Here is a 9,072-nt window from a genome sequence, read left to right as displayed (position 1 = left end):
TATAACATTTCTGGTAAATCCACTTACTCTATTAATGTATGTTGTATTATTAATTTGTTTAACACTAGAAACTGTAACGTTTTGTGTAATAAAATTGTGTTGTGTTCTATTCTGTTCTAATTCAGCAAATCCGTTCCGCATTTATTACACTGATTTCATGAAAGTATAACATATTTTTGTACATAACTGATGTGATATGCCTAAGGCTTATCAAAACGCTCTCGAGTCCGTTTCCTTGGCAGAACCAGTACCTGGTGTCTTTGGGGGAGATCCGAGGAATGCTCCCCGAGTGGGGATCAAACCCATGACCTCCCCGTCGCTATGCGGACACCATATCCATCACGCCTTTAAAGGGAGTTTTATAATAATCATCAGTTGTGAAAGTTTATGCATACGTGCATTAACCCATTTATGCCTAGCGTCTAGAAAAAAGGCATTGGCAAACAGCGTAGATCCAGATGAGACGCCGCATGATGCGGCGTCTCATTTGGATCTGCGCTGTTTGCTTTAAGGAATTTCTGTAAGAAATATTATAAATATAGAAATAAATATACTAGACATCACTAATTTTGGAAATAAATTGATCCAATTTTGAAGGATGGGAGAGTCCACTAGGCATAAATGGGTTAATGTCATACCCAACCAAACAAACAAAACCCGATCCGTCACAAAATTGCTTCACATAACATTCCTATTCGTTACCCTCTTAGAGAGCGTTCAGATGTTATTTCAAAGGCAACCACGTACTGGTTCATCCCACAAAACAAACTTCAAACATTTAACACTAAAATCGATAGGCTTAGAATAAAAACGTGGGGGTGACTTTTGAAGTTTATGAGGTGGTTCTGCAGTATGTAAGGACTCGGATTGTGTCCCAGCACTACTACCTAGTGTGCTCACTAGACTCACGAAGTTTGGAACGAATTTTGAATGATAGCTGCTAATTCCAGCTTTTTAAGTTGTTACTGAAAGATTTTCAATTATTGTCGTGGTCTTGTTTTGTATGTGTGTAGAGAGAGAGGGGGGGGGGGGGGGCGGGGGCGGTGCAGACGGAGAAAACCCCGTCCGTCCGGTATTGTGACGACCGAACAAACTCAAATGCTTCTAGGAACGGCGATTAAACTCGAGTCGCCAAGTTGAGAAGCGCGTTTACCAACCACTGCGCTAACCGGACAGCCATATAATAAATCGCCACAATGCACTAAAATCATTATACGTTGGGTTCTCGACCACCACGACCGTTGGATTGGTACAAGATGTGTTTCAGTAGTGGACTCAAACTCGCAACCTGGGAAATGCGCCTTAAGTTAAATCATCGAAATGTTCGTTTTCTTATTTTATCACATGCCATACCCTGTGTCCATGTAATACAACCGTTACATATTTTTGTATATTACACATGTGTAATACAACATTTTTAAGCGTTTTTATAGGCTTAGTTTTCGTTTATTGACCAATCGCATTTTGTTATTTTGCTGAAATGACGTTGCAACGTCAAATGACTTCACGAAATGTAAACAACATTCGGGATTTATCATTATGTTTGCGTAAATATTTATTTAATTTGCTAATTTAAAAGCATGTGATAAAAAAGATCTGACACACTAAATATAGGATCTGATACTCGTTGTCATATCATACGATATTTTATTAAACTCATCAAGGAAATGCGTTAGTAAGCTTGCCAAAGCCTCGCTTACTAACAAAATTCCTGAAGTCGTTTAATAAAATATGGTATGATATGACAACTCGTGCCAGATCCTTTATTTATGAAGTATACAACATGAACAGACAAAACATATGGACACAGTACATGCGACTGATTGTTTCACTGCAATAAGATATTTATAGTGCAAGGTGGTTTTTATGTGTAAAACTCAACAAAGAACTACAAAACCTTTTCTGAGCAATCCAAATCATTCAAATAAATGAAGTATGGTATAATATTTTGTTAAAACAATCATTTTCTTTCATTTATAAAAGGAGCCAATGTTATATAGATTAGCGCCACGCTCTGGAAAAACAGGGCTTAATGCATGTGCGTAGTGTCGTCCTATAATACTCTTTGCAGTCCGCTTCTGTGGAATGGTTTTCCTGTAAAGGAAGTCTATATTAAACGAAAATCAAGCGTACTGCACAGGCTAATCTGGGGCGGCACTTAACGCACATGCATTAAACCCCGTTTTCCCATAACGAGGCTTATTTATTATCCGATTGCAGCGTTTTTCACAAACACTTATTAAGCAAGGGCTTGCTTGAGATAACCTTGCAGGCTTATCACTTGAGTGTCCCATTGAGTTTGAAAAGACAAGGACCATTCACTACTATTATGTCATCTGTATGTCATCAAAATACAGAAATAATACACATCTCCAAAAACATATTCATTACTTAAGGTTAGTGGCCAATTTCCTACGATACTGTATAAAACACACAACGCTACATTAGACAAAAAAGGATGACTTGGAATCACCTCCTTGGAGCGGTCAATGCAAAGAATTGTTGAATTACTTTGGAGCGGTCAATGCAAAGAATTGTTGAATTACTTCAGTTGGAAATCATTCTTAACCGAACACGTAATCCAGAATCCATCAAACAGAAACGCAGGTGTTATTCATTATTGACCTCAAAGCATCGCATATAAATAAAAAAAAGAAGTCTTGGCATTTCTTAGAATTTGAGCGGATTGTTTATTTATTTCAGTTTAAAATTATGAGAGAATTTATATATTTTACACTGATCGAATGTGATGACTTTGCTCGTGTGTGCGGGTTTTCCTGTTGTCAGACAAACGCAAACAACGTGACGTTGGCATCTCGTTCTGGCAGGAAGATCTTGTACAATTACTACTGACGTTATCTACCGAGATCTCACGTTACACGTGACCGGCAGCCAGACAGCGGATTCGACACGATTCTGGTACCCGGTTTTGATATGCCACCCGGTTGTAATAAGATATAGAACATAGAACGGATCTCAGAACACAGCCTATGTTGGACGCTGATTGTACCTCGTTTGTCTATTTTAGCCCGTACAAGTTCATCCCAGCGCAGTTTGACTTCGCCATCAGTTTGTTTTGTATGTTGAATCCGCCATCTCATTGATCCGCCATCTCATTGAGGCTTAGATTGCTGATTTCTTAAATATATTAAGATTACTGATAGGTCAAAACTTAAATTGTTTGCGTCCAATAATATCTCCAAAATATATGAAAGGGAGGTCGGCCAAACATTTTTTTCTGCTAAAATGTCTTTTATGCACAAGTTATTTTCCAATATAATATAACTGTTCAATGAAAGAAGATGTGAGCCTCGTTCTGGGAAAACAGGACTTAATGTACGTGCGTAAATATCGTCCCAGAATAGCCCGTGCAGTTCGCTTCAAAGAAAGTATCTTCTTAGCTAAAATCTAGTTAGGGCGGAAAGTGTCGTCCCTGTTTATCCTGTGCAATCCGCTTCCGTTCAAGGAACTATATTCTTAGCTAAAATCTAGTATAGGCGGAAAGTGTCGTCTCTGATTAGCCTGTGCGGAGTACACAGGCTTATATGAGTCGACACTCTAAGCACATTCATTAAGCACAGTCCTCCCAGAGCGATGCTCATGTGTAACTTTAACCTGAAACGCACAAACATGACGTAGTGGACTCGCGATATATCACTAGGTTCTGAGGCCCTGGTACTGTACACAATATTAAAGTAAACCATTATATTTCAACGTGAAGCATATCGTTGAATTGGAGTGTAAAATAATATCTACCTAAGGGAAACTACTCGTAAAAGGCCTAGATGCGTCTTTGCAAAAAGTTATATTGCTTGCTTTAAACTACGGCCTCTCGCTCCGCTTATTTCTCGGCGTAGCTATCTTACCAGTTTTCACATTAATTGACCTTTATCAACAGTCTATGAAATGTTGGACAAATTTCCTGCCAGTAGGCCTTTGTTGAATCATTGTTCTCATATTTACCTGACAATACTAAATGCATTTCTGGTGTAGTGTATTGGATACGCTTTTCCATCGAAAAGTCCCGGGTTCAATTCCCTCGAGTGCCATACTATTTATATCAACGTTTTGTTTTGCTATTAAACGTATTTTAAACTATAGTATAGTGTTGTATAAATACATTAAATGACAATACAATAAATATAAAAACATTGTGAACAAGTACATATACTTCCGAAGTCAAACTTCCGTCTGTCTTACAGATGATAGACAATGTGTTATAAATTCCAAGGTTTTGGTGAGTAATGCCTACCTGATCTGTGTTAGTACCATATAAATATATGAGCCGCGTTCTGGGAAAACTGGGCTTAATGCATGTGCGTAAAGTGTCGTCCCAGATTAGCCTGCGTAGTCCGCACAGGCTAATCAGGGACGACACTTTCCGCTTGTATGGTATTTTTAGTTTCCATGAAGTCCCTCCTTACCAAAATCAAGTTTGAGCTGAAAGTGTCGTCCCTGATTAGCCTGTGCGGACTGCACAGGCTAATCTGGGATGACACTTTACGCAAATGCATTAGGCCCAGTTTTCTCAGAACAAGGCTCATATTATTTGTAACGATAAAAGTTGCTTATGAACTATCCGTGTTTTTCTCATATGTCAACATACGTTTGCACAACTGAACTATTCTCTACGGAACTTTGATATTCTGGATATCAATGCGTTGGAGAGCAATGTGAACGAATACATGGGAAGTTTTTCATTCTCGAATGGTTTCGGTTACAAACGATATACTACCACGTTATTTATACTTGTTAGCAGTGTATGATTATTGTATACAGATGCGATATGTTAAATTAATTTATGTAAATTATAAAATCCTCAATTTCAGCTTGGTTACGGCATGTTCATTTGTGCAAACGCGGGTACTTTGAGAGTAACACTGAAACTTAAAAATGTGTGCGGTGAAAGTAAAACATTTTCTTTTTTTTTCGATCAAGGATACTTCAGACAAATATTTCTTTGCTTAAAATTGGCATTTTCCTTCTTCGCTTATTTTCTTTAAATTAATTTTTAACATAAGCATCACATAACGGGTGCCAACGTTCGGCTGCGGGGGGTGAAGTTTTGAATAAATGAAAGCTTATCAGAATATTTTTTTAGAGGTCACAGTGACCTTTGACCTAGTGACCCAAAAATGGGTGTGGCGTGTAGAACTCATCAAGATGCAGCTACATATGAAGTTTTAAAGTTGTAGGAGGAAGCACATTGATTAAGTGTTAAAGTTTTAGCACGACGCGGACGGCGGACGACACTTCTTAGGCCACCCGTTGCAGTCCAAACGGGCTTATCTAGGCGACACTTTCCGACACTTTAACTGGATTTTTGAATAGAATATACTTCCTTTGAAAAACAAATATCATAACATCGGAAAGTGTCGCCCATGAGAAGCCTTTGCGGACTGCACAGGCTAATCTGGGATGACACTTAACGCACATGCATGTAAAACGTATTCACAGAGCGAGGCTTCAATAAATGTTTTTGTTATAAATGTTAATCCTGCTTTTTAAATTTTCAATATAATCGTTGCCAAGCAACTTATATCTGATGACTAAGGACGTGATGGTGGAACTTTATTACAAAGAAGTGAAGAGTCCTTCAAATCTGAAAAATATTAAGTGGACTTCGAGAACATGAGTCGTTTTCTGAGAAAACTGGGCATAATGCATGTGCGTAAAGTGTCGTCCCAGATTAGCCTGTGCAGTTCGCACAGGCTAATCAGGGACGACACTTTCCACCTAAATTGGATTTTTGCTAATAAGAGACTTCATTTAAACGAAAAATGTCATACAAGCGGAATTTATCGTCCCCGATTAGCCTGTGCGGACTGCTAGGCTAATCTGGGATGACACTTTACGCAGAAGCATTATGCCCAGTTTTCTCAGAACGCGACTCACATGATCTCATTAAAGAGGAAAGTAGTTTGTAATTTAGCGTTCGCTAAGTTCATTTTGTGGGCTTAAGAATTTTTGTTATCAATTATGTTTTAACGGAACATATTGGGGATTTGCACGATGCTTAGTCACTTTACCCTGTTGCCCTCTAGGAAGAAGTTTCAAGTTTGGATACTAGGGGTGCAACGGGTAGTCGAAAAAAAAACGTTTGCCTTTTCGGTTCCTTTAAAATTAAATCGAGTTCTCGTCCTTTGATAAAGCCGTGCTCTGTAAAGGCTAATCTGGGACGACACATTACGCACATGCATTAAACCCCCATTTCACGGAGCACGGCTTATATATATATTGCTGGTCCGGGAGAGATACCCCAGATGAGGTTTATCTTATGCTTACCAATATCTTACAAGATAAGTATTGATGCAAAGCATCAAAGGGCGTCGGGAATTTCAGTGTAAAAGGCACTCAATGAAGTTTCATGGAACGATTTTTTTTCTACTTTAAATATTAATATATTGGTCGATTATTTTCAACAAACTAGAAAAAGATACTGGCATAACCATTATCTATGATTTTGTGTTATAACATCCAAATAACCATTATCTATGATGTTGTGTTATAACCCCCAAATATTCATTATCTATGATTTTGTGTTGTAACCTCAAAATATTTCATAGTTAATTTTATTGTCACCTTCCGGTGAAACCGGATAGGACTTATGGTTTGCACTCCGTCTGTCTGTCAGTCTGTCTGTCTGTCAGTTTGCTTGTCAGTCCGTCACACTTTTTTGGATCCTGCGATAACTTAAAAAAGTTGTTCCTATTTTTTCATGAAACTTAAAACATGGATAGATGGCAATATGGAGATTATGCACGTCATTTCATTTTGTTCCTACGTCAAAAAATCTGGTTGCTATAACTGACAATGGTGGAGTTTCACCGGTATGGGACCATATTGCTTGGCAATCTCTCTACATTCTTTTCTTTTTTTTACTGGCATCCGTGTGCAGTTTTTATTAATGGAACAGAACTGTTTAGGTTTAAAAAAATCTGCTACATCTTGTAAGCGTCCCTTCGCCCACCCTCTCACACATATATTTCATGGGCGTAATAAAAGCAAAAAATGGTTACAATAAAAACAGCATATGTATTTAAACTAAAATGTCTACATCAAAACAAAAAGTTAACATAAAACACAAATAAAATAATTTGATTCTACTGGGGCTCGATCATTGGGCCTCTCACATGTGAAGCGAGCGTGTAACCGCTACACTACGGAACCGCTTGAAAAATCACCTTCTAATTAAGATATTAATAAGTGACTGTAGTGTAACGGTTATCAATAAAGCAATAAACCGTGTAATCGCTGTCGTCTTGTAAAATTGAAGAAAATACGCGTTAACCAAAACTCGAACAGCGAAAGTCTGCGCTATTGTTACAAAAACCACAAAATAAATATATTTTGATTATGTTTTGTTTTTATACAAAACCAGAAAGTTTCACCGGTTCGCGTATTTACCCAGTCCCTGTGATCTTTTATTGTTGCCCAGTCCCTGTGATAAGTTATTAATTAAAAGAATTAGCTTTGCATTATTGGCAATAAATGTTGTAGTAAATGTAATAGGCACAAATGCAGTACTTATTTACACTGATTTACACAAAAAATCACCACTATGCAAGATATTCTGACAACAAAAATATATACATTGATCGGTAAAATAACTTCTCCTCCCATAAGCGAAAAAAAAACGTATTACATACGAGTCGCCGCACATCAGTGCGACGCCAATAATACAATGAAAATAGCAAATACTTTTACTAAATATTCCGTCCAGCTGGCGAAACTACCAAGGAAAAGACAACCTTACGGCGAAACAACCCGAAGCCCATGTTATATCAAATATTTAAAAACATACGTGCAGTCCACACATGCTAATAAGAAACGGCACTTTCCGCTTTTATGGACGTTTATGTGCGGACTTCACATGCTTATCTGGGACGACACTATCCGCACATGTATTAAACCCAATTTTCACAGAGCGAGGTTCGTATTTTTCTACAAGACACAATACTTTCGTATTGTATGTCTAATTCAGAAAATCCGTTCTGCATTTTATAACACTGATTTCATGAAAGTACACATCTGATGTGCGTGTTGTATGCACAGTTAGTTTAGTTTAAACATATTTTTTTAGCACAATTGCATCGAAAGCCTAAGGCTCATCAAAACGCTCTCGCGTCCGTTTCCTTGGTAGAACCATTGCATTGTGTCCTTGGGGAAGACATGAAGAATGCTCCAACAGTGAGGATCTAACCCACGACCTCCCGGTCGCTAGGCGGACACCATATCCGCCACGCCAAGGCGACTTAAAAGTAGGTTAACACCCGATCCGACACACAATTGCTACACGTAACATTCCTATTCGGTACCCACTTAGGGAGCGTTCTGTTGTTATTTTCAAAGCAAACACGTACTGGTTCATCCCACAAAACAAAGTCTATACATTTAACACTAAAATCGATAGGCTTAAAATAAATCGTGTGCGTGTATTTCAAAGTTTGTGGAGTCCTTCTGCAGTATGTAAGGACTCGGATTGTGTCCCAGCACTCCTACCAGTTTGCTTACTATTTGTTGGAACGAATTTTGAATTAATAGCTGCAACTCCAGCCATTTAGTGGTTACTGAAAGATTTTGAATTTGTGTTGTGGTCTTGCTGTGTGCGTGTAGAGGGGGTGGGTGAGTACTCGGAGGAAACCCCACCTGTCCGGTATTGTGTCCACTAACCAACCTCAAATGCTTATGGGAACGGCGATTGAACCCGGGCCGTCTAAGTGACAAGCCCTTTAACTTGCCACTGCGCTAACCGGACAGCCAGAAAAATCGCGAGAATGCACTCGGATCTTTGTACGTTGGGTTTTCGACAACCACGACCGTTGGATTGGTACAAGATGTGTTTCAGTGGTGGACTCGCACTCACAGACTGGGAAATGCACTGTAAAGCATCGGAAGACGAATTCAACTACAGGTGACATGCGATGACCTCTTTGTTTGTTATTGTCTTGTTCAATTTATGCAAAAATAAATAAATACATTTTCTTTAAATTGGATTGCAATGTTATCACTGCATTTCTTTATTTTTGGAAAAACTGGTAGTTCGTTTTCTTATTTTATTAAGTATACAAC

This window comes from Dreissena polymorpha, chromosome 1 (genome assembly GCF_020536995.1).
Source record: "Dreissena polymorpha isolate Duluth1 chromosome 1, UMN_Dpol_1.0, whole genome shotgun sequence".
NCBI lineage: Eukaryota > Metazoa > Mollusca > Bivalvia > Myida > Dreissenidae > Dreissena > Dreissena polymorpha.
This window is presented reverse-complemented; position numbering follows the sequence as displayed.